The following is a 27299-nucleotide window of genomic DNA, read 5'->3' as shown; positions in this document are numbered from 1 at the left end:
ACCCTTTCCTCTATCCCTTTATACTCCTAGAACCGGACCAGGATGGGTGAAGTCTTCACTCAGGTCCACTTCAAACCCCTGTCCTCTGGGAGCCCAGCTTGGTACTGATTGGCTCCTGAGTTCCTGTGGGCTTTTCCTGAACCAAGCACATATATGAGAAGCAGGAAACCAGTCTGCCCAGTGCATAGAAGCTGGGAATCATTGTAAGTTCCCTCCATCCCTCCCTGCCACACTGGGCTGAAAACACCACTCCTGGTAAGCAGGGATGGGGGTGGGACAGGTATTTTGGGCACTCCCATAGAGACTCACTCACTTTCACTCTTTCTCTTGCTTTGACTGTCGGTCTGCCCTAATCCTGCTTCCACTTCTGACACCACCCTCCTCCATCCGCCTTCACAGTTGTGCTTTCTGCAAGTAGGACTCAGCAGTAGACTGCTACAAGAAAAGGACTCACTCTCTAGACCAGCGGTTCTCAACCTGTGGGCCCCGAGATGTTGTTGGACTACAACTCCCATCATCCCTGAGCTCTGACCTCACTAGCTAGGGGTGATGGGAGTTGTAGTTCAACAACATCTGGCGACCCACAGGTTGAGAAAGGCTGCTCTAGACTGTCCGCTCCTCCTCCTTTACAATCCTCATGAAAATACACCAATAAGAATTTTTTTCTTAATATATACTTTTGTGTCCGATATTTTTCAATATAATGCATTTTTGTAAGTTATCTTCACTAATTAATTTTTGCATTGCTATGCACACTCCCCCCCCCCCATAATGTATGTTTTTATTTGTGTTATTTTGTTGGAGAACTGCATTGCAAGATTCAGAAAAGTGTGAATCTCAAAGGATAGCTGCATTGCAGTTTCAGTGTTGTTTCAGGAAATGCCAATTGGTAGGTTTGCATTAAAATGTGAATCTGAGATCCATCCTAGCCTTGCTGGGTTTTCTCTTGTGACTGGATATGCCACAAATTGAACCTGGGACTTTCTGCATTCAAAGCATGTGTTGTATCAGAGAGCTTTGGCTCCTTACCATGCTTCCTCAGTAACATGATTTACCACTTGTCTCTGAGATAAACATATGCATTGTTCTTTATACTAAATGTGCCATAAAACTGCATTTCAATAATAGCCTATTATTATAAACCATGCGTGTACTCAGGAGAAATCACTACATAGCTGGAGAAAATAATTGACCGCACTCTTTCTCCCAAAACAGGGCCAAGATTATGACTGGTTATTGTTAAACACAGGCATTCACATTCAAACCTTTATTGCATACTTAACACAAAGTGATAAATCAGCTGCTTTTAAGTTCATCAAGGGAAATCACCTATTGCAAACAATATATTTCAGAATGGTATGAAAAAAGGTGTCGCTGAACTATTTAAAAGGACCCAGAAAAATGAACGGGGATGTAGCAAAGATATATTTATTCCTTCCAGTTATGTAATGAATCTCTGGCATGAATAACACCACTGATTATGCTTTTTGCAATGCCCTACCTGCTTGTTGAAAATATTTATTTATCCCACCTCTCCACACTGTGGTTTTGTAAGCCACCTCAAACAATCAACTTCTTCATAAAAGCTGTGTCATACATGTTTTTTCCTGTGCAATTCTAGAGATTTCTACCCAGAACTAAGCAGCTTTTAGTTTAATTTCACTTATTCCTGGGCAAGTGAGTATGGGATCGTAGCTTTAGGATGCAATCCTTGGCTGGAGTTATGTTTATTGAAGGGTGTTATGATTCTGTTGTTTGTTTGTTTGTTTGTTTGTTTGTTTGTTTGTTTGATTGAGTGATTGATTGATTTGCTTTGAGAAGCTCTGCTAGGCCTGACATGCTGTTGTGTTGCACTTAGCTGGGCTTCCCAGAGGCATCTGATTGGCCACTGTGAGAACAGCATGCTGGCCTAGATAGGCTACTGGCCTGATCTAACAGGCTTTTCTAATGTTATTAAAATGGATTGGCCATCAGCTCATGCATGGTTACAGTGACCTCCTTTAAAGGTGCCCTTTAACAGGATGGAGGATAAGGCTATGTTCTACATCCACTTTTGGAGACAGTATGCCTCTGAATCCTAGTTGCCAAGAATCACAAGAGGGCAGAGAACTGTTCCACTCATGTCTTGTTTGTAGGCTTCCCATGGGCACCTGGTTGTCCACTGTGAGAAGAAGATGCTGGACTAGAAGGGTCATTAACTTGATCCACCAGCACTCTTCTTATGTTCTTATCTCCCCCATGGTACAATTCCCTATGATGAAAGACGGCAACATCCGCGACTTTTTAGTTTAGAATAAAAGCAAGTAAGACGTCATATGAAAGAAGTTTATATAATTATGCATGGCATGCAGAGAGCGGACAGAGAAAAGTTTCTCTCTCTCTCCCGTAACAAAAGAACTGATGAAAATCTAACAAAGCTGAATGCTGCAAGATTCAGGACAGATAAAAGGAAGTCATTCTTCACACAGTGCTGATAAACTTTGGAACTCACTCCCACAGGAGTCAATGATAGCCACCAACTTAGATGGCTTCCAAGAAGACCGAATAAATTAATGGAGGATAAGACTAGCAGTGGCTAATAGCCATGATGGCTATGCTCTACCTCCATGGTCAAAGGCAGTTGCTGGAAACCGAAGGAGAGGAAAGTGCTCTTGCACTTGGGTTCCACTTGTGGGTTTCCGAAAGGCAACTTGTTGACCACCGATGGGATGCTGGACTTGATAGGCTATCGGCCGGATCCATTTGACTCTTCTCACTTTCTTATCCCTACACAGGGGAGACCTGAACTCTGCTCCTTGCCCTGCAAAAAAGTTACCAGGTAACATGGCTACTCCTTCTGCCTAACATAACTCACACAGTAGTTGCAATAATAAATTGAAAAAAACTGCATACTTGTCACTCTGAGCTTCTTGAAGTTGAAGGTAGATACAAATATGTTTTAGCATTAAAAGCCATAAGTAAAATACCCAAATGAGCCAGCCTACTCTTTCCAAGATAATACACTCGGCCTCAAGTTCACTACTTCGGATGCGAGATGTGTATCGCCCACACTTTATGCTACATATCTGCAGGGGTGACAATGACAAAAATGAGATTCTAGGGGGTAAAGTGTTCTCTCCATCTTTTAAAGACACACAGAGGCACTAATAGCCTGGCTTCACCACAGTGCTTTGATTCCTAGAACTTTATCATTAAAGATTTTGGTCACTCAACTGCAGTGGGTAATTATCACATAAATTAGCAGAGACAGAGAAGAAGGAGAGGGGCATAAAAATGGGAATATAAGGCGAGGGCCTTGCCTAATGCAGCAAAGCACTGGACTTAATTGTCCTGTAATATTTTCAAGCTTGACACCAGCAATGATCCAACACTCCAGTGGGATATCGCTTAGGCAGGAGAGAGAATGCTGGTTAATAAGGTACGATTTACCCCCTGGTATCACACTTTTATCTGCTGACCTGTCACAATAAAACAATTCTGAAGATATATTTTCAGAAATTGGTGATTAGCGCAGCAAGGGAAAGCTGCAGAGCAAAAGGGGTTATTTTCTGTACGCTCTCTCTCTTTCCCCCACACACCCTCAAGACTAATGTGCCGGCTTGTGGGCAGGAAAGGTGGAAGAACAGCAAAGAGGAACTAATTGGGTCAGCTACTACTGTAACACCAGCAACACAAAAATGGGGGGGGGGGGTTAACATGAAGGGAAAAGAAAATTAACTCACCACATTAAAAGTCTGCATTGTGATTTCATCATAATTCCAGGAAAAGGCACAGCTACAGCTTTGCATGGCACTGGGACTTCCTAAGACCAATGGCATGAGGCAAGGCACCCAGAAGTGGGTATGCACAGCTGAACCTAAGTGAATTTGCATTTCCCAAAATGATACATGAACGAAAACCCAGGCATCTTTTGAAACAGGAATGACAGTAGTATTTTATACACACACAAACACACACACTGCCAAAAGGAATAAACGTATTGGGCACCATGGGAGAAGATGCGTGGACTCTAATCCTAAACTTGAATTTGTGAATTTCAGTTTCTCAACAGTTTCTCCTTTTTCCTATGTTCAGTTAAGTTCTCCGCATTACCACAACACTGGTTTCTCAATACTGTATGTATTTTAAAGCCCTCATGGAAATTTATCAGCATTTTAGTGTAGATTTCTCCTAATAGACACCATTTTGCAAAGCAATTTTCCTCAATATAACACATTTTAAAATATTAGTTTCTCTAGTATGCATGTATCGCTCCCGTATGTGCACTGTTGTACACATTCCTTGGCTGGATTGCAGAATTCAAAAAATGCTATTTCCCCCTTTCTTTTAAGGGGATTCCACACAGAGACAGCAACTCAGAGATGAGTTATTTTCAATATGACTCAATAAAACCTTAATTTCATATTAACATTCCAGAGAGCAAGTTGTCACAGTAGGGGAAAACAGTCTTGCAGCACCTCAGATACTAAAAATACTTGATTTGTTTGGAATTCAGAGGAAGCAATGGCTTCCTGTTCCACCACGGGTGTTTCGTTTACTCCACCACTCTAAAAGGATTGTGTTACCACCAATTACTCTTTGTATTTGTTGTCAATGCCAGATTTACATCTAAGCTAAACAAGCTATAGCTTAGGGCCCCACTCTCTTGGGGGCCCCCCCCAAAATTAAAGAAAAACAAAAACCTGGATGTACATTTCCAAAATATAAGATAAAAAATAAAAATAAAACCTACATACAGCAACTGTGTTTTGTGTTGTGTAGCATATATTCAACACAAAAAAAAAAACAGTGACAAATTGCTTTTGACAAAGGACAGCTGGACATATAAAGGGCCCCATTACCTTCAGTAGCTTAGGGCCTCATCAAATGTAAATCCAACCCTGATTGTTGTGATGATTTATTATATTATCATAGGTAAAGGTAAAGGGACCCCTGACCATTAGGTCCAGTCATGACTGACTCTAGGGTTGCGGTGCTCATCTTGCTTTATTGGCCGAGGGAGCCAGCGTACAGCTTCCGGGTCATGTGGCCAGCATGACTAAGCCACTTCTGGCGAACCAGAGCAGCGCACGGAAAAGCCATTTACCTTCCCACCAGAGCGGTACCTATTTATCTACTTGCACTTTGACGAGCTTTTGAACTGCTAGGTTAGCAGGAGCAGGGACCGAGCAACGGGAGCCCACCTCATTGCGGGGATTCGAACCGCCGACCTTCTGATTGGCAAATCCTAGGCTCTGTGGTTTAACCTACAGTGCCACCCACGTCCCTTATATTATCATAATAATGTCTTATATGTGTTAAGGTCTTGGGTTCCACACTCACTGATACTTAACTTCCCCTTCCCTCCCTCCTTCCTTTTCTTTTTTGTGACATGATAAAAAACATAGCAACTCTTCTTTACCCTTCCCCCCCCCAATAGATTTTTTTCCCCCACTGACCAGGTACTTAATGCACACAACCTACTCACTACTTTTCCCTCCCCACCACCATCACTATTTTCGGTAGATGAAGGCTTACCCTTTCACATTGGTGCACATTTATTTTTGTAGCTTTGATTTCATAAATTTTGAATTACAGCCTGAAACCAATTTCCAACAATGCAGTTTTTTCCCAAGGAGGTTCCTTCCCACCTTCAGCTCAAGAAATCTCAGCCTTTGACCAGACAAGCAGGCAGCACTTTACAAAAATAGCATCTACCTTTCAAACTAAAATAAAAATAAAAAATCAAGTTTGAGGAACTAGGTTAGAAAGAGAGAGAGAAGACATTCCAATATGTTCTTACATGGTGGTACATAATGAGAAGCAGCTACATCTCATTGCCTATGGAAGATTGCTGGACACATCATAAAACCTGTGCTATATAATTTAATATCACTATAATGCTCCATTATGAAGACACAGAGAATGAATAAGGAGGAAGTCTAAATTGCTGATGTACTGCATTAAGGAAAGCAGTCAATTAAATCAAAGTTTTGATAGCTTATGCAAAAGTTTAACTTCATACCTGTCTATTGGCCATGACATTCATAATTAGAACCAGACTCCTCTTTCTTGTTGCCCCACCACCACCACCATTTTTATTTGAAAAAGGTACTGGTTAGGGGAAAGGACCCCTATTCCCTTAGCACAACAGTGGGCAACATGTACCTATTCAAGGCTTGAGGAGGACTGGCTCCAAAGCAGAGACCCCCAAATTTGCATGTGCACACTGTTCCAGAAACAGCTGGAGACAAATTTTTGTTTCAACAGGCTTTCCCAGCTAGATTTTGGGTCTTTACCACAAGTGTCCACTCGTTAGGGTTGCTTTTAAAATTTATTCATTGCTTTTGTGTTTTTCATTTATTTTAATTATGTGTCATTCACCTTGTGACGGTAGTTTAGACAAAGAAGACGAAGACGAAGAAGAAGGCTGCTCAGAAGTCTATTTTGGCATTAAGTGGAATATATCCTTACTTCTTTGTTTATATAGAATATATAATCTTACACTGAAGTTTTATTTATTTTTCAGTTGCCAAGGCCAATAGCTAGTACAATCAATTTGCAGATGATGTGGTATATGAATTAATAAACATTCGTGTGTCGAGGTCCCCAAGACACCCCCCCCCCAAAGAAAAACACAATTGACACTTACCGGTAATTTTTGTTTAAGGTTTTTGGCATAATTTTGGCCACAACTTTATTCAAATTGCAGCAATGTGAGTGGTTACTTAGGCATTGGTAGCACTAACTGACCCCGCACGGGGACAGCTCTGACATTCACACCCCCCGCAAAGTCAGAAAGGGTAAGTCACCTGGGGAGAGAGACGGGACTGGGAACCATGCCTCACCTCTCCCCAGAATGCTCCCAGGGGCTTGTGTGGCCCTAGCCCTTGCCAGGGGGTTTCGGACAAAAGCATGGGGAGCCCCTGGGTTCCTTTAACGGAAAACCCTTGAAGCAGCAGCAGCATTTTGGAGGGGCAGGCACAGCCAAATCCATACCCCTCCACCAACCAATTCCAAGACCAATACCTAACCGCAAACCTTACAAGTTGTGACGATTTGCTACGCAGTAGGCAAAAAACCAAGTGGCACACACTAATCAGCCAAATGGACAAAATTCCTACCGGGCCCCTGCCCCAAAGCAGATGACCCCATGACAGGCATAGCAAGGTCAAGCAAACAGCCTAAAATTAGGGAAGGGAGGGCGGGTGATCCGAAGTAAGCAGCGAAAAGAGGAAGTTCGTCGCTGTGAGCATTGTATTTAACAAATAGGGCTGTCGATCAACAAATGGCAACATCTAGATTTCCCCAGTAACAGCCCGCTCCTGCTTAAAGGATGGCCAAACCATTTGCCTAGCAACAGTGAGGTGTCTCGTCAGCCCCGCCTGCAACCTGTGCTCTCCATGAGGGAGAACACACTTAAACGAACAACATCATGTTTTATCTGTGTAATTCATCCTTCACCAACTTTGTACTCTCCAGATGTTTTGGCTTTCAACTCCTATTGCTCTTTGGATTTCTAATCTGAAATATCTAGGGGCAGTGGGGAAACACAACCGGTTGACGAATAAGGATGGTGCAAGTAATATAACTATTTTCTGATTCACTCAAGACAACACAAGAGCAGAAAAGAATAGTGAAATAAAATGTGCTGATAATTGATTTTGCATGCCTGCATATGATTGGCCCTTCCTCCTTTGTCTCATCCATGTTAATTTTTATATTCTATCTCTTCCCCCCCTCCCTCCCATGTTAATTGCTGGTAATAACTCTTTAACATCAATACTTGTTTTCAGATGCTTGCTCACTGCCTCTTGATATTTAATCTCTTGAAGGTACTTGTCAATAAACGTGGCAGCTTTATCCAATTCCACCTTTTATTTATTTATTTATTATTTATTTATTTTCAGTGGAGCGGGTAGGGAAAGCTGTATGGGTATAGTTTGTTAAGTGAGACTAAGATCAAAAGACAAACTCATCTTCAACGTTTCTCTCCTTTTTAAAGTAAAAAATAAAAATAAATCTTTCCCTCCTCATCCATCACAATGACACACATATATGATCTATATATTCTAAATTTAGAAATACACACACACACACATTTCAGCATCAGCAATACAGCTGTGTAGAAATGCTGTTTACTCCTCCACAAATAGTCCTTGGCACACATTTTTGCTCACTGACATTAGCTGTCAGGACTATGCTGAAACAAAATGTGATTTAACACTAAGAAAAGTAGAGTTCTCTGTCAGGTGACGCAGAGCTGCTGTGCTAGCTTTCTGGCCAGTGGGCTGCAGTTGCTTACCAGCAGGGAGAGGAACAAAGTGGCAGGGAGCCTGGTGCAGTGCAAACACACCAGTAGAGCCAATTCATCACGCCCGCTGGTGCATTTGCACCATGCTGACCTACCTGTCACCTCATTCCTCTCCTGCTCCCTCTCAGTAAGCAACAGTGACCCATCTGCTGGGTACTATTTGGGACCACTTGACAACTCTTAGCACCCTTAACAAACTACAGCTCCCAGGATTCTTTGTGGGAATCCATGCCTGTTCAGAGTGCTTTAAATGTATGTTAGGAATGTGGCCAGAAAAAGGCATTACTTACACAGGGAAGCTGCAGATTGTGAAGTCCAGACTTCACCCACCTTCCCCTAGCCTTCAACTAGGTGTGTCTTAAACCAGGTCTACCACCACAAGTGTACACATTGCCAATGGGACTCTCTACAAGAAGGAGCCACAGGCCCTGGCTTAATATGACTTATGGCTGTTATTGCTTTAAAATAAAATTAAGATTTAGGGTCTTTCCATACTTTATGAGCAGAGGTAAATCTGTCTGTTCCCCCCCCCTTACTTTCACACACACAACCATTTGAAATAGAATTTTGAAAACAGGGATGAATGAATCTCTTAATTTTGATTTCTCTCAGATTCTCATAGTAGTTGTAGAAGTTAGCCTAAGTTGATCTTTACAATACCATTTCTGGTCTTTGAACAGGACAAACATGCTTTCTGCTTGTTTTGTTTTGTTTTTAAGGAGATACCCCTTATTTTTAAAAGACACTTATTAGACACTGTTAGAGGTTTTCCAATTTGCTTCAGAGAATTTGACATTCAGATACTGGTTAACCTTGAAACTGGGATATTTCTGCACATAGAGATGTATTTGACTATTTGGGGCAAATGAATTTCCTCAAACCAGAATCTGCTCACTGGACAGGTAACAGCTTCTTGGTAGTTTGCAACGTGACAAGATTTTGAGATTTACAGGATAAGGAACAGGAAGTTAACAGCCTTTGGTATTGATCAGCAACTTTATTTGACCTTTAGGCAGGGCACAAAATATCCTGACACTTCGAAGTGCCGCAGCTTAGGCATAGGAGTAAAAAAGGCTGTCACCAAAAGACTACATTGCATTGAACAGACAGTCCAATAAGACAATATCTGCAGGAAGCCTTCACCTGCAGAGCAGTGGTCGCTATACATTTTATTAAACCAACCTAACCACTGGCTAACATGGAGTTGGGGAAGAACATGGTATATAGAGGAGCATTGCTGCCACTCAAGCAGGGGTCCCATTTTTTCAGCCTTCAAAGGGGGTGGGGCATCATTCAAGATTCTGCTTGGCATGGTTGAAAACCTGAAGCATCTGAGACTGGGTCCTAGGCCTCTCCCATCATGAGCTCTGTGTGACTGTCGTTAATCCTCAGAGCCCTCTTTATTAACAGAGCTGTGCAATATCAAGTTATGAAATTGGCATTTCTGGTTTTGCAAGACATGCTGTAAATAACAGGACCCTGGACTATTGCCCTTGTCTGGTCAAACAGTGCATTCTGCTTCATACGTGGAAGACACACTTAAAGAACCTGGAAGCTTGAGCCTGAATTCCTGCCCCTCTCAAAATTCCCCATGTATTTTATTGTTTTTTTGGCATATCACATTTATCACTCTCATTCTTCCGACAAGTAGTTCTAGGTAGCCTACATAAGTTTACCCACCTTTTACAACCACTATGTGAAAATAGACAAATTGTGGCTAGCCCAAGGTCACCCAGTGTGTATGCATTATTAATTCCCTGTTTGTTTGTTTGTTTGTTTGTTTGTTTGTTTTTAAAAAGAAGCCACACAAAATCTCACCACCCTAATTACCAGTTTGAAATTAATGAAGCTTTGTTTTACTGGGTGCTCCCTTCTTGGCACTTGTTAAGTTTATTACTTTATGGTTTTATAGGTTAAATCTGTTTTGCGCTGAGTTGTTACATTAAACAGTAGAAGAACATGTCTGAGCAAAGGCTGTCCCTGTGAAAGTGTTCATGTTAAATGGAACGTGCTTCCTTAGCATTGCCTCTGGGTAGATGCAGCAACCAGTCATGGCTTCAACACATGTGACATCAACAGCAAAATGAAATGCACACACACAATAATCCCTGTGCAATATAACTTCAATGCATGAACAATTCAAATTCCCCTTTCCTTTAAAACAAACAAACAAACAGAAACCCCTCTATTTCTCCCAAAGCCACAGCTAATATTGTGTACACAGTAAGCTCGCAATTTACGCAGTGGTTACGTTCCAGGGATTGTGCCTAAAACCAAACTTGTATATGGTCAAAGCCCATTGGGTTCATTGTGGGTGGGATTGCAAATACATTTTGTCCTGGAACTCCACCCTCTTCCTGCCCCCTTTTATTTTATTTATTTTGTCATGCACATAAAGCTGAATGTGCACAAGTTAAATGTGTGTACTTTGTTGACTTACTGCATACTATTGTAAAATGCTTCCCAGTTCTTCAAGTGGTGTGACTTTATGGGGGAAGGCTATTACCCAGTCTAGCTGAACTCACAGGTCTAACTATATCATCTAACCCAAGCCAGTCACAAAGCATTTCTACCTATTCTGCTTCACCCTCCAGCATCACTGAATGTTCCATGCCAATGACTGGAGAGAGAATCCAGAGTATTAGGGACCATTATTTCTTAACTCTCTGATCAGTTTGGTCAGGGGAAGATATAGTGACAGTTCTGTTCATGATAATCATGACACCCAAACTGATAGCAATATTTTGTAAGTGAAAAATAATTAACCGAATAAGTCTAGTGCTGACATTGTTCATTGCAACCTGCTAGAAAAAGATTGCTTGCTGTTAACATCTCAGATTTCTCCTGGAAAAAGTTACTTTCTTAAAAGAACATTGTGCTTAAATCATGTTCTATTTCCCCATTCCTTGAAGTTCATTATCATCTATAGATCTGTGGTATTTGTCCTTTTGGATTTATTCTGCTGAGCTAAGGCTTTTTAAAAGAAAAGTTTAAATTGTAACTTCCATAGGACACCTTGGCTAACTCTGTGTTGTGTTTCCAAGCTGTCCATTTTAGCCATGTACAACTTGCTATAAGAATTACACCAATGGTTTTGCAAATTTGAGCTCTGACAAGCTTTCATGGATTTTAATTATCCTCTGGGAAGTTTAGACTCCAACCAATTCTGAACTTGTGACAGATTTCCCAGTAAACCTAGTCAGTTACCAATACAGTTGGTTTTCTATACATTTGTTTTCAGAAGTTGGGTGTTTTGTACAAATACATATATATAGTTTTCAGTCAAAAAACAGCCCTTTCCCTTGGAAAATGTCCTCAAAATTCCAAATAAGAATTTGCCAGGAATATGACCTCACATCGCAGTTTCAGTGATGTAGCTGGACATACGTAGCTACAACACACGGCCAATTTTTGTAAGGCAAAGCACTACAGACCTTAACCCTAAGCCCTTGTTCTTCTTCTTCAACAACAATAGACTCAAGGATGCTGCCTGGAATCTCAAAGCTGACCTGTACATCCTTGGACATGAACACTTTCTCATTTCCATCTTAGTCCAGCTGCTGCTACTGCTGCTGCTATATTATTTAATTTATATACAGTGGTACCTCTGGTTGCGAGCGGGATCCGTTCCGGAGGCCCATTTGCAACATGAAAAGAACACAACCCACAGCAGCGCGTCTACGCATGGGCAGGTTGCGATTCACTGCTTCTGCACATGCGTGTGACGTCATTTTGCGCTTCTGTGCATGCGCGAGTGGCAAAACCCGGAAGTAACCCTTTCCGGCACTTCCAGGTCACCGCGGGAAGCAACCTGAAAGAACGTAACATGAAGCAGATGTAACATGAGGTATGACTGTACTGCTTAATGCCAAAGCAGGCTTCCAAGCAGTTTACAAATATAAAACAAATGACACAAACATTAAAAGACAAACATACATAATTAAACTAGGCAACAAAACAATCACAATAAAATATGCCTATACATAATTAAAATATGCTATTTAAAATCTCATTTTAAAAAAGACACACAATTAAGACATGAGACCCAGGTAGAGAGATGAAAGAAATGCCTATGTAAAAATAAGAAGAGCCTGTTGGATTAGACCAATGGCCCTTCCAGTCCAGCATTCTGTTCTGATAGGATGTGTCTCTAAAGGCTGCTGGAATGCCTATACAGATGAAGCTCTCTCTCTTATTTCAGCAAGGAGTATTCAAAGTAGTTTTGTTTTTTTTAATACCACCTGTCTACATGGTGCTTGGGGTAGCAACAAAAACATAAATATTAGAATATACAAACAACAACAACAATGGAATGTACAGTAACAACAGGTTGGTGAAACATCAATAAGGACAACCAGTAAGAACCAGTCACAGTGTAGGTAGGTAGGTGCCATCTCACAGGCCAAAGGATTGTTTTAAAAAATGCTTTTGCTTGATTGAGGAAGGTTCATTGGAGATAGGACAAGCTGGGCTGCTTCTGGCAAGGAGTTCCAGAGCCTGGGAGCAGTCACTTAGAAGGTTCTTTTCTTTAGTTCCCACCAGATGTGTTTCAGATGTTGGCAATACAGAAAGAAGAGCTTTCAATGGTTTGTCCCTGTCACCCTTCTGACCTACGGTCAGAGATTTGTAAGACCCAGTAAGCAGAATTACAATTGCCTGCTCCCTAACAGTTCCCAGGGAAGGGTCTTAAACCAAATATGTGATACAGCTCAGCTTATGACTATGCAAGCAGCATTTTTATTGTTAATGAAGCACAGCAGAAGCTGCAGGTTGTGACATTAGGAGGCAGTCAGTCATTAAGGTATATGGGGTGTATGGGGTGTTAGGGGAGGGCAAGTACCTCTGGTGGGGAACATGTTATGCTCCGTCTGGGGTAGTTTATCCACCTTCGTCCCCTCCCTGCACTCAGCTCTCATCTGTGGCTCCTAGAAGCTGTCAGCATGTGACAGCGGTCACACCCCGGGAATGGCTTTAACTGGCCGACCAAAAGCAGGTGAGGGTAGCCAGTGGGTCACAAACCTTCAGTAAGTTAGGGATTTCCCCTGCGTGTGAAGACAGAAGACAGGCTTTAGTGGATTGAGTGGATGAAACTAATAGTGGGTCCAGTGGTCAAGAAGGTGTTTTCTGCATGTGCTGTAGAAAGAAGTGAGGGGCAGATGGGACTTAGCAACCTGAGTAGTCCATCTAGGAGAAGGAAAACACTGATCCTAAACTTCCACTGCCTTGTGGGATATCTTTGGAAGATGAAAAGATTAAGAAGTAAACCCTACAAAAACCTGTAGTGGAGCCCCTAAGATGGTTGGATGGTGCCTGGTACATCTCCTTCCAGCAACTCTTGCAGTCAAGCTGGTGCCAAATGTAATGCTCTGCTTTCCTTTGGACCACATCAGTGAAGCAGAGAGGGGGGTCGTCATCTGGGCAGTCGAGGACCTCCATAAACACTGCCCAGGCTTGCACCCTGGGGACGTCACTGCAGGGCTGCTAATGCAGTTTGACTTCACCCCTGGAGGTGAGCTCCATTGTCTCTCAAGGTAAACAGATGCCAACAATGACCACAACAAAAAGTCTTTATACTGCAACAGCAATAACTAGTTAAGCTGTGGTACTCCTGAAAATGGCGGGTAGGGTCTTAATGTTCCACTGGTGTCCCCCCACCCTTTAACTCTGCAGGCATTTGCAAGGCTAAAACAAGAAATTGCAGTGTTCTTCATGCTGAATATTTGCTAAGAGCAATCTGTTAAAAAAGAAGAAGGTCATTTTGCAAAGAAGGACCTTCCCTTCACCAACTTCACCAACTAAGGAAAGATGCACTTAGCTCAGATATTGTTATAAATATTACATCAAGGACAAAATGGGTAACATTTTCAGTATATAGAGGAGCACAAAACCAGGCTACTTTTCTGTTTCTCCTATGTTGGATTTCACCTTCTTTTTACTTCCAGAAGACGACTGGGAGACTTTGATCCAGAAGGCTGAGCAACTCAGGCTCTTCACATACACTCAGGGTTTATATTAGGGATATGTAGTTATAATAACAATAACAACAAGAAGAAGAATAAAGATAAGCATAAGAACTGTCTGGAAATTAAAAGGAGGAGGGGCTTTCTAATACCTTATGGTTCAGATTCCCTTACAAGAAAAACTGAGTATTTTATACACCATGATTAAAATTTGATTGGAGCCAATAATTTGTGCAGATGCTTACAACCCTGATGAAAGGCACCTCCCCTCCCCAAACCACTGAAATGCTTATACCTATTATTTATATTTATTTATTGAACTTATTAATCACGTCTTTCTTTCTTTCTTTCTTTCTTTCTTTCTTTCTTTCTTTTACAAAAAGTAACTCAAAGCAGCTTACAAAAACATAGATTATACCACAATGGTCACTTCTGTTGATAGACTGTTGTTGCCAAGAAAGAAGTGGAACTCAGAGAAGTTTACTCAAGTACCCTCCGCAGCAGCCATTGACTGCAAATCCACCAGGACAGCTCCAGAATTCTTCCCTCATCCTCTCTTCCATTTAAACACTAGCAGAGATGACTGACACGTTCTAATGAGGAGTCACAAAATGCACAGATGATTTCAAGCTATTGAAAAACAGCAATCCTATAAAATTGAAGGACTGAGAAGTTTACAGGTATGGTTGACTGCCTGAGCAGCCTGCCATTCTCTGAAAGATTTCTATTTTGGTATAATGAAAAGGAAGTAGGTTGATATGCATATGAGAAGTGGACATTGACTTAAAAACATTTCACTGTATTTCTGAAGACTGGACACACCAGTAGAATAATAGCCATAGTCTAGGAAGCTTAATTGGGCTTGTTTTCTGCATCATGGCTGTCAGGCCTCAAGAGATGCTTGAAGGAATTTAAATATAATATTTTTTTAAAAATAAAAAAAACCTTTTGAGACAGGACCCAAACAAGGAAGGAAAATGAGAATTGGTCAAGGCTTAATCCATTATTTTTAATGACCTTCAATTGGAAACATTTAACAGAACAGCAAGTGGCACAGTTGAAAGAGAAAGCAGCAACATTCATATGCTAATAAGTTCAGCTCACCTATTCTATACGGAGCTTCTTGTATGATTATTTCAAAGCTAAGTGCATGGAAAAGAAACAAATTGAATATAGGCACATACCATGCAATAGCTGAAACAATGATAATCTCTTATAAAGAGGCAAGCACACACACATGCTAAGCAGTTCCTTCAGAAAGTACAGCTCTCTGTGACTTATGAGCACAAATGGGGGATTCACTTGTCAAATCAATCATATGGCAGTATTATGTGCCTGATGATACTAACCAGTGTTTGCAACTGAAGTACTATATCAGTTTCTCCACTGCCATTTGCAAAACCTGCACTTAAAAAAAATCTAAAACAATAGTTCTTAATGGCCACTCCCAATACAATGTTACTGGTTTTTGTTTTTCAGCTACTAAATAAAATGTTATTAACAACAAAAACGTCTGTCTCTCTCTCTCTCTCTCTCTCTCTCTCTCTCTCTCTGTGTGTGTGTGTGTGTGTGTGTGTGTCTTCTTTACTTGATGCTGTTAGTCACAGAGTGAAGGGGCCATCTGCATTTCCTGGAGTGGGGGGTGGGGATTCCATGCTCAGGGAGCCATTACTGAGAAGATCCTATCCTGTGTCACAGCCAGCAGGCTACAAGTATTAGTGGGACATTGAGAATGGCTCTCCCTACCAATTATCCCTTTGGGGGCAGTCACATTCCCCACCCCCCAGTACAATGGATTTCCCCCATTTTTATTCCTATTCCAAGAAGAACCATTGAAATTTATGGGCATGACTAATTTAGGTCAATTACTTCCAGTGGGTCTACTTCGTTTATAACTTAGTTGAATATAGCCCATCATCCCTGTGAGGTTGCCAGTGCTATTGGACACACCCAACCAAAAAGGACTCCCCCATAGGGTCACATAAGTAGACTGATATTAAATATTTCAGAAAGGGATGGCACATAACCATGTGGATCTTTAAACTAATTATTCTTTAAAAATCCTGGTGGAAATGAGATGGAATGGGCTTTGTGTGAAAGGGCCATAAATTGGATCAAGACTTTTCTGTCCACCCCTGCCTTGATATTATTCCTTCTAGAACTTGCTAGATATCCATCAAACTTAAAGAATCACAGCCTTCTCTGTCTCCCTCTCATTTCTTTCTTTCAGTTATCTGCCTCCAGAGACATTTTAGACAATTTGAGACAGAACACTCAAACAGCAAAAGACTGTAAGAAAAGTCAGTAGTCCTGTGATATGATGAAAACATTTCTTATCATACACATTTTTTAGAGATCTGTCCATATTTGTTTAAAGCTTTCTGTTCCTGATTCAGAGATTCAGGCTTCTAGTACAGCACAAAACAGTTTTAAAAAGTTATCTTGGTCGATGTAAGCCTATTCTTTTTAACCATAGTAGGCGTTCGCAATACTTTTCCAAGTCAAGGTTTGCATTTTTCTTTCTTTCTTCCAGATGCATCTCCCACACAGCAGGGCAATACCTTGCTAATCATTTGAATGTCATGCTATTTCAATACGTTGAATGTAAAGCTTGCAGCAACAATAAATCAGAATTTGCTCTGCAAACATATTTGCCAGCACTTTAAAACCTTGGTAACTTTGAAACCTGAATAATCTGAGTGCAAAATCATATTTTCAACACTATAAAACCTAGGCGACTTTAAAGTCTGAAACATATACGAAAAGGCAGCGAATAACTCATGCCACTTGTTTGATACATTTGCTAAAGCTCCATTTAATAATAATATAAACACAAAGAGAGCAATCTGCCCACTGTTTGTGCCAGCTACCAACCTACCTCTCATTAAACAGCTTTTCCATGAGCAGAGAGCTATCTGTGGCAATGCAATGATAATTCCTGTGATTCACTCTCAATGCACACTGTCCACATCCACAAAGAAGGGCTTTTATCAACTGGAACTATGTGAGGGGTGGGCATGAACCCAACACATACACCAAGGTCCCACTGTCCTGCTTTCCCCCCAAAATGTGAATGTCAGGCCTAAAGGATACCCCTCAAAGCCCATCAGACATAACACAATTTTCGATCCCCTAAAGGGTGCACTTAACCCAGCAATGCCTCAGTATATCTAATGCTTCCTTCCTCACCTGCATGGACTCAGTGCTGAAAACAGCAACCAAAACATATCACTTCTAGATGCCAAACATATCCTTCCCAGCTGTGTGAAGTAGTTTTAAAAGGTGGGACCCTAAGTACAGTAATTTGATCTTGTTTCTTTCAAATTGGATTGTAGTTTGCCTTGCAAACAGTTAACCCAAACCCACCTTGCATAAGAAGGAAATGGAAAACTACCTGGCAATAAGGAGTCGGATATATACATCTAATGATGTTTGTACCTAATAGCACCAATAAAGAGCTGGTGTGCTTCAGGGGTTTTTATATTTTAAAAAATCCCTTTTCCAGGCCTTTTGAAGTTTGTTGATTATGATACCTGGATTAAATTGGCAACATGACACTAAACTAGCTGAAATGGAAACTTTCCAGTGCATCAACACTATGCATTGTCTTTTAAAATAAAGTCTGATGATGTTTATTTCATAACTCAACAAGAAGAAAAATTAACTTCTAAGGCCCCTGAAAATCAATTATGTTGAATTTCATCACTAGAGTTTCCCGATTTCCTACTTACCTGTGTCTTATAAATTATATTAACACACGCTGAGCTTTTAAAAAGAACCGAGTTCATAAACAAGCATCCAAGGATTTGTTAGCGAAGTTCAGATAGGAAAATTTGCTGAACACAGGACCTACTTGGCATTTTTGAAAGAGTCACTACCTGAAGCCTAAGAATGCCCTGTCAAGCTTATTAATGGCCTTGCAAATCCAACGTATAATTTCACCATGCCTAATGAAAAAGAGGCTTCAAAAAATGATTCTCAAAGGCAGAAATAATGCTGGTTAAACATTCTGTTATATCTCTTTGTTTCACACTGAATTCACATTTTGGGTGGACATGGATATTCTCCATACTTTGCATGTGCCTCAAGATATTGTTTCCTGCAGTGTTGTAAAACTGAGTATGAAGGAAAACTCTGAAACATTTTTGGGGGGCAGTGTAAAGGCTCTGTTACTTTGGGATGTGGTGAGGATGGCAGGGGTCCAAACACCAGCCTCACCTACAATTGAGAATCAATATCTAAAGAATGAGTTAGGCATCATTAACACTAACACCAACCAAGTGGAAAACTTGTAGCTGGTCAACTGTTTTTAATTAGTAATGTAGAAAGCTACTTTACACCGGCTTGGTCCACACACAACTCTAAGCCAAGGGTGAGGAACCTCCAACCTGTGAGCCAGACTTGGCTCTCCAGGCCTCTCTATTTGTTTTACAAATCCACGCACATCTGAACTATGACATCATATATGATGTCATACATACAGGAACAGCCTAGCACCACTCGCAAAGGACTTTCTTTGGACCCCTGAAAATAGGAGGCTCAAAAAAATAGCACACAGCTGTTTGAAAGCCCTTTGTAAATAGCCCCACACTGCTCTTTAAACCTCTTGTTTTCAGAGGCTTAAGGAGCAGTGCAGGGCTGCCCACAAATGGCTTTCAAATACCCCATGCTGTACATTCTAGTCTTGACAGGGCTCCAAAAAAGCTCATCGCCACACTAAAATGCCAGGAGCTTAACAGGTGGGCAACTTTGAGCAGCCTGGGGTGCTGAGATTAGTATCTGGCCCATCAACTAGCAAAGATTTCCCACCTCTGCTCTAAGCCATGGCTTGTGGGGCTTAAATGTGGCTTATTTGTGACACAGCCACTGAGTCATACCACAAGTCCTTGTATTGTATAGCAGTGACTCTGGAGTTTCACAGAGGAGTCTTTCCTCCACCCACTCCAGCCGTACCTGGAGATGCCAGGGATTGAACTTAAGATCTTTTGCACGCTACCTATGTGCTTTATCACTGAGGAACTGCAATTCAGTGTATGAAATTTAAGCTCCCTTCAGTGTATGAAATTTAAATGCCACTGCTCCTGGAGTTTGTTTTTGTTTTTTGCTGTATTTTTATTGCCTTGTTTATGGGTTATTGAAATTGTTTTGGTGCAACATCAAACCTGAACCTGAGAAAACAGAAGCCTGTGGTGCAATCAAAGCCCTGCCAGCAGGAAGTGGTCACATGCCTATTCAGCCTGCCTCCCATTCCCAGCCACACCATGAAAATGAGTAGGAAGGTCTATGCTGCTCTACCCCAACCCCCAAAGCTGATGGAGCAGTCTACCCTCGAGGGTAGCCCTATCCACCCATAGAACCAGAGAGCACAGAGATTTAAGCCCTCAGGGACAGCCCATCATTCATGAAGGTGCCCAAAGTGGGTCACTGGGCTGAAACACAATCACTGCATTCCCTTTCCTGCACCTGAGCGGCCAAAAGTGACTGAATTAAATAGCAGATTAACCTAATTAACAGTAATGCAGGTAAGAAGGCCATCTAAATGCCCACCATCCAGTTATTCAGTATGGAGTAGGCAAAAAAAACCCCTCAACCCGAACCATTCTGGATCCGCCAAAAATCCCTACACGGCCCCAAAGTGACCAACAAGTCACACTGAGAGTGAGGGCAGGTGCTGTCGCCATGAAAAGAAGAGGGAGGGAGGGAGGGAGGCAGCCGCCCAGCCTTTAAAAGGATGGCGCCCACCCCACCCACAAGTATGTGAGTGATGCAAGAGCATCAGACTGGCCAGTACTTAGTTGAATAGGCAATGGAATGAGCCGCCTTTGTAGAACTTGACAGACATATGAGCACTCTTAAGCGAAATACTGCTTTTATTTATATTCATTTCCAATTAATATAAAATATATAAAAAATAGTTTCAAAAAGTAATCAGGTGTGGCCTCAAATTACAGCCCCATTGATTAAAATGTGCCAACCCTGATTCAAACTATCAACATGGATTTCAAAAAGCAAGCAAGCGTTATGCCAAATGAACTAAGCTGCTGTTAGGATTTCACAGTACAGTAAAATGTCGCAATTATCTTAAGCAGTCAGTATGAGTCAATACGTTTCCTTTTTTACAATTGTAGTGCAAAATACAATGAAGTTTCAGCACATATACACACTGCTAATAGCACTGATTGAATGGCATTTTTTTTGGGTAGCATTCTGCTTTTACCATTCAGAGTTCAACCAATTGTATTTATTACCAATAAGTACACACACACTGGAAATCAGCCCTGAGTGCTCACTGGAAGGACAGATTCTGAAGCTGAGATTCCAATCCTTTGGCCACCTCATGAGAAGAGAAGACTCCCTGGAAAAGACCCTGATGTTGGGAAAGTTTGAGAGCACAAGGAGAAGTGGATGACAGAGGACGAGATGGTTGGATAGTGTTCTCGAAGCTACCAGCATGAGTTTGACCAAACTGCGGGAGGCAGTGGAAGACAGGCGTGCCTGGTGTGCTCTGGTCCATGGGGTCACGAAGAGTCGGACATGACTAAACGACTAAACAACAACAACAACAACAACACACACACACACACACACACACACACACACACACACTGATTTCTTTCTTTCTTTCTTGGCTGATAAGGTCAATCATCTGTCAGAGCTCTGAGTCAGACCAGGGACTATCACAAATTTAATGGTTGTAATTGTAGAGAATGGGCTTTGTAAGCAGATGACTCCAGGGTCAATCCCCATGTAAGGCTGTTGGGTGAGGTGTTGGGAGACCCATTTTGAACTCTGGACAGCCACTTCCAGTTAGTGGGGAGAATACTGGACTGGATGGGCCAATGACTCAGTTTAAGCCAGCTTCCTTTGTTCCTATGAATAGGTAAAGAAACAGTGATCTATTTCCTTTAATGTTTTATTTCCTCCCTTTATTTTTTAAATTTAATAATAATAATAATAATAATAATAATAATAATACAAGGTTACAATTATATCTGAACATACAGATACCCAATTAGAAATCGAAACTGAGAATAAGGAGGGGAAAAGGAAGATAAGGAAAAAGAAAAAAATGGAAATTGGAAAAAAAAGCAAGCCAGGAATAGAGAGGACAAGCATATAAAATTATAAGCATGACATCAATCGAATAAACTGCCCAAGAGAAACTATAGTCACCTGACAAGGGCAAAGGGTAACCTGAGATCCAAACACATAATATTGTTAAGTTATCCAGTCAATTTTATTCAACTTCCTGCATCTATTTTATGCACAATCTTAAAAACTCCCTTTGCCATGTGCATAGCTTGTTTATTTACAAGTCCCTCTTGTGCTGTGAGAAACAAGACTATTAAGGAGAGGTTCATGTTCTCTAAATAACAAACTAGATATTTGCACAAAACGCATTCCTTTGCTTCCTCAGGCCCATGCCTTCAAGAGACCAGCAAATATAGAGTAAGGTCACATTACAGAACCCTCACACTCAGGATGTACAAATGCAGCAATGTTTGCATCAGAGGGGAGAAGAGCTGACCTCCCCATCCCCTTGCGTGTCCTTGTAGCTTGACCCATAAAACTAGGCAGAATGTACAGCAGCAAAAGATATTTAATCTGCTGTGGGGAAAACTGCCTGTGCAGGACCAGGTTGGCCCATAAGCATTGGAAATCGATAGCTCACAGCCATTTGTTCCTGATCAGAGCATGATTTGAGGAGAATGTCAAAGCAATCCTTTTTCACAGCACAAAGCCAATTTGTTTTATTTTATTTTATTTTCCACCAGGTCATTTAGCCGTGTGAGGTGACCCTTGCAATGCGGTGAAAATCAAATATTTCTACCAGACTGACTTTTCTTGTTCTCCTGATGTGCGCTGGAAAGCTTTGATCCTCTGGGGCCTGGGTGAAGCAAAGAGGCAACTTTTAACAGGGAAAGTTACAGAGAAGGGGGAAAGCAGCAGGTGGGTGAGGGAAGTAAAGAGGGGGAGAAATGGGCCTCTTGATTCTGTGCTCAGACTAAAAAGGGAATGTTTCTCCAAAGCTAAAAGAATGTGGCATTTCCTCAGCTGGAGCCAGTGAAAGTGCGCTGGTCTCAGAAATCGCCTTCATCTAACAGCACCCGGCCACCTGCTCCTTGAATTCTGCTGTTAAAAGACGTTAGCAGACCATCTGTTTTGGGGTGGCACGCTGAGGATTTTTGGTCCTGTTCATATTCATGGGGGGGAAAGCAGCGGTATTTAATCAATCTGCTTGGAATTGCTTTATATGATTAGCGTGTAATGATTCAGGTAGGTCATGGACACGGACATCTTTTTTATTACTGCATTAGACAGCTAGAAGCACACATCAATCCCATAAAAGATACAAGGGTTGATGCACTTTGGGGAAAATATATTCAGCCACCAAAGAAAACAATAATAATAAAAAATGCAAATGTGATAGATAATGACTCTTACAAGGAGGAGGGAGGCACAGGAAGAGGGTTAGCTTCAGGCTGATGTGTGCTCTCTCTCGCTCTCTCTCTCTCTCTCTCTCTCTCTCACACACACACACACACGAGCCCAGCAAAAAGAAAAAGGGTGTCAAAAGAAGTAACAAGTGCTACCCAGCACCTGGAATCCTTGTTCCTAACATGACCCTGTGATTATGCCTGCCCTGCCCACTAACTTTATCCCTTCCTGGTCAGGTGGCTAAATCTATGCATCTTTTTGCATTTCCCACAATGCCTATGCTTTTTAGGGCAGTGCCAAGGAAACTTTTTCAGCCGAGGGGCCACATTCCCTTATGGGCAGCCTTTCAGGGGTCACACACATTCAGATCAGTGGGGCCAGAGGCAAAAATACATGGGACCACAGATGTGAACTATGTCACACTTTAGCCACACAAAAGTCAGAGGTTTCTACACCCTACCTTCCCATATTCTATCCAAACAAGCGAGAGACATTATTACAGTTGAAGTACACATTTCCTGACAGACAAAAGCACTTGAGGGGGGTGAGGGGCATGACAATTAAGGAATGTTGCATGGGTATGGCCTAGCGAGAGTCCCAAGGCAGTGGTGAAGTTTGGCCCACAGCGGAGAACATCAGGGTCCTCAGAAACCCACTGTGAACATAGCAACATAAAAAGAGCCTGCTGAATCAGGCCAGTCGCTCACTTAGTCAAGCATCTTGTTCGGTGTCCCCACATAGATGCTTGTGGGAAACCTGCAAACAGGACCCGAGCACAAGAACACTCTCCCATCCTACGGCTTCCAGCAACTGGTATTCAAAAGTATTACTGCCTCCAATCATGGAGGCAGGTTATTGCCAACAGGGCTAGTAGCTATTTGATAGCCTTAGCCTCCATAAACCTGTTCAGCCCTCCTTTGAAGCCATCCCAATGGTGGCCATCCAGTGTCTCCTGTGGGAGTGAGTTCCAGAGATTAACTACGTGCTGCATGAAGAAGTACTTTACTTTATCTGTCCTGAATCTTCCAACATTCAGCTTTATTGGATATGATATTTGCAGTGCACACTGATGGCAAAGTGAATTCGCTTTGCTCAAACCTTGATGCAACGGTTAACACAAAGCATAGGGAAGTTCCAACCTCAACATCTGAAACAGCTGTGTGGTATCACATTTAGTTATGGTGGCATTTGGATGTAGAAAAGAGGCTGGCAGCTGCATGTTTGATGAATGCACATATATTTTACTGCTGGATGCCAGACTTGAGATTTTCTGTGCCAAACAGCAAGTTTTCTTGGGCCAGCTCTGCAAGTTTGCCCTCTTTCCATGGTTCTTGGATGTCCAGTGCTGATGCTGGACATTCTACAGCTTCACAGGCCATGGAAATAGCAATACCTGGATTTATTTGCAGAAACCTATCTTGTGCAGCAAATTGTGTAAGCTTCTTTTGTTTCTAAGTCAACTGAATGGATACTATTTTAAAAATGCGACATCATTTAAAGTATTAAGAGTGTTATCATTAAAGTGTCACATTCACATCGAAGGGGCTCTCTTTTTAAATATCTCTTTAGTAGATTACTCACCTGTATATTGTCCAAAATAAAATTCTAACTAGAATACTATAATAGCCATCCTATAAATCAGTAATGTACTACATGTGTAGGTCATGTCACAGGCGAATAGAGCAAAATGTCTGGCCATATGGTGGACTTAAGAGCCAGCTCATCTACATTCTCTGTTACCAGGCAACGTCTCGGACTTCAGTCTCAGATTGGCTAAATAATAATGACCCCTTAACCCTTAAAAATGATTGATATTCACAGTACTAGTCAGGTTACAATCACAAGGGGGAAATACTGGCAGCAATTAGGCACTAAGGAATTTGGCAACATTCAAACATTTTCCCCAAATCCAAAAGTATCTTTATTGTTTCCTTTATGTGATGCAAATCTATAGGCTTGTTTCTACAAGGCTTCTTCTCCCTACCTTAGTCTGTGTGTGCAGATATTGAAATATATTAATCATACACAAATTGTTTGGCTTCCTAACAATGCCCCACTAATTAGCCCAGGAACTGCCACCTCCCATAAGTTGGAAATCCCTCCACCACCTCTGCCTTGCTGTGCTGTGGTGACACAATTTCTTTTTCACCATTTCCCCCCAACATGTCAACTGTGTCAAATGCTGCTAACTGCCACAATGCTGCTCCATGACAGATAGGACCGCTTGTGGCAGAGATGAAAAACTAAAGAGTAACAGGCACATTTAGCAATGAAAGGAACAGATTTGTAAAGCAAGCTCAGGATGAATAGCTGCTACTTGGAAGTATTGCCAAAACACCTTTCCTTGAAATGCAATGTTCTAACTTCCCCACCCCCTTGTGGCAAAGAGGAGAGTTATTAGATACATAAGCATTTTCCCCTTGTAAATTACATTTGGATCCCTCTGTGGTTTTCAGACTGTATTCTAGGGAAACCCTGGGCTTTCTGAGAGGCTTATTCCTCAAGGAGAAAACTGGGTAACTATAGGGAAGCTTGCCTACTGGTCCCAAATTTCCCCCTTCAACATGCAGACAACAGGGGAATGTTGAATACAGTGGTACCTCGGGTTAAGAACTTAATTCGTTCTGGAGGTCTGTTCTTAACCTGAAACTGTTCTTAACCTGAAGCAATACTTTAGCTAATGGGGCCTCCTGCTGCTACTGCGCCGCCGCTGCACAATTTCTGTTTTCATCCTGAAGCAAAGTTCTTAACCCAAGGTAATATTTCTGGGTTAGCGGAGTCTGTAACCTGAAGCGTATGTAACCTGAAGCGTATGTAACCCGAGGTACCACTGTATATTCTTCCAGGGCACACTCTCAGACCACACGATGAAATGGAAAAGTCAAAGGACAGGGCCAGATCGACACTTTTAGAGGCCCTAAGCACTGACAATATTATGATGCCCCCATTCAAAATAAAAACAATATTAATCCATATACAGTGGTACCTCGGGTTACATATGCTTCAGGTTACATACACTTCAGGTTACAGACTCTGCTAACCCAGAAATAGTGCTTCAGGTTAAGAACAGTTTCAGGTTAAGAACAGACCTCCGGAACGAATTAAGTACTTAACCCGAGGTACCACTGTGTGTGTGTGTGTGTATATATATATATATAAATATATATATATATAAATATATATATATATATATATGATTGATAGATATAGATATAGATGATATAGATATATATCTGAAATAACATAAAACTTACATGTATGTTGAAATGTACATACATGGATGTCATGTGCAACACACAACAGGGTCTACTTCCTCACATTATTTTGATTTATACTAGTAGGACACCCTCTGTTTTAGTTGGTGACAATAAATAAAAAGAACAGAAAAATTGAGGAAGAGTGTGCACTGGAGTGTAAGGAAGTCTAAGAATTCTGACTTTCCCCATTATGACTACTTCAGTGCTTTTGTGAAATAGCAAATGTCAAATTATTTCCAATTCTCTCTCCCTCTCTCTCCCCACCCCCCTGCTTTGTTAGTGCTCTAAGCATGTGTTTGGTCTGCCTATTGGGTAATCCAGCACTGCCAAACGAGCTGGACCCACAAGCAACATGAACTGGGTGCACCATGGAACACCCTCCCAAACCTTCTGCAATATCCAGAAACTTTGTAGGAAATGTGCTATGTGCAGACAAAGTAGCATGCAAATGGTTCTATGAATGAAGTGTGAAAACCTTGAGTGTGTCTAATTTCTATGGAGCGGGACAATATCTACTCAGAAATGCCTCATTTTCCAGACAACACAATTGTTCAGTGGGAGTTAATGATCCCAACTAGGGTCCAACCAGTGTGTATACAACAGCACTTTCCTGGTCTCTTCCCAACCCCTCAGGTTCAGTCCTCAAAACCCATCAATGAATGTGGAATGGCATGTGATAGTATGTGATAGTGTGAGGCTCCATATCATGTTGGATCTAAGTCAACGATGATCCTACATTTTGTGGAATTGTTTCAGACAGACTGCAGTTTTATTTAGGAGAGAATAAGGTATGAATTAATTACAAAACTTAGGTACAACTGTATTTCTATGCTCAGGATGTGTGTTCATGGATGATTACTTTCCTTACCGCAACCCATTCAAGTCCTTTATGATATAAATACACACTGGTGGATCAAACTAAGAACAGGCATGGTTCACTGAATGTTACCAGCTTACAATGCTAAAAGTAAAATGGGACACTTTGGAAAAGTATGGGGAAAACAGATTAATCCAAAACGACATTGTCACATCTAATCTTTTGTTTTTGTTTTAAGTGAGAAAATTAACAAAAAATGTAAGCTGTAATTATTCAAAAATGTCAGTAAATTTATTCATTATATTAATCCAAAAGATCTAGAGAACTGAGAATACTGGCTAATCTTTCAGGGAACAACAAAAACATTACTTTCTACTGTTTTCATCTGGTATACACAAACACACAACTATGTGGAAATGAGAAATCCACACATGACCCATTAAGTAATTCAGATTTCTGTTTCATTATAGACCATTTTCATTGTGATATACTCATTCGTCCAAAAGGAACAGATTCAAATACTGCTTAAGGAG

General features: G+C 41.4%; 1 protein-coding gene across 20 annotated transcripts in view; it reads right to left on the bottom strand.

The window, feature by feature from the left end:
* The window catches only part of RBFOX1 (RNA binding fox-1 homolog 1), a 1496801-nt gene that overhangs the window by 834464 nt on the left and 635038 nt on the right, over window positions 1–27299 (bottom strand). The gene's annotated exons all lie outside the window — the stretch shown is intronic.

This window comes from Podarcis pityusensis (genome assembly GCF_964106645.2).
Source record: "Podarcis pityusensis genome assembly, chromosome: 14".
NCBI classification, from domain to species: Eukaryota; Metazoa; Chordata; class Lepidosauria; order Squamata; family Lacertidae; genus Podarcis; species Podarcis pityusensis.
Note: the sequence above shows the minus strand (reverse complement) of the source record. Positions and strands in the feature narration are given on the sequence as shown.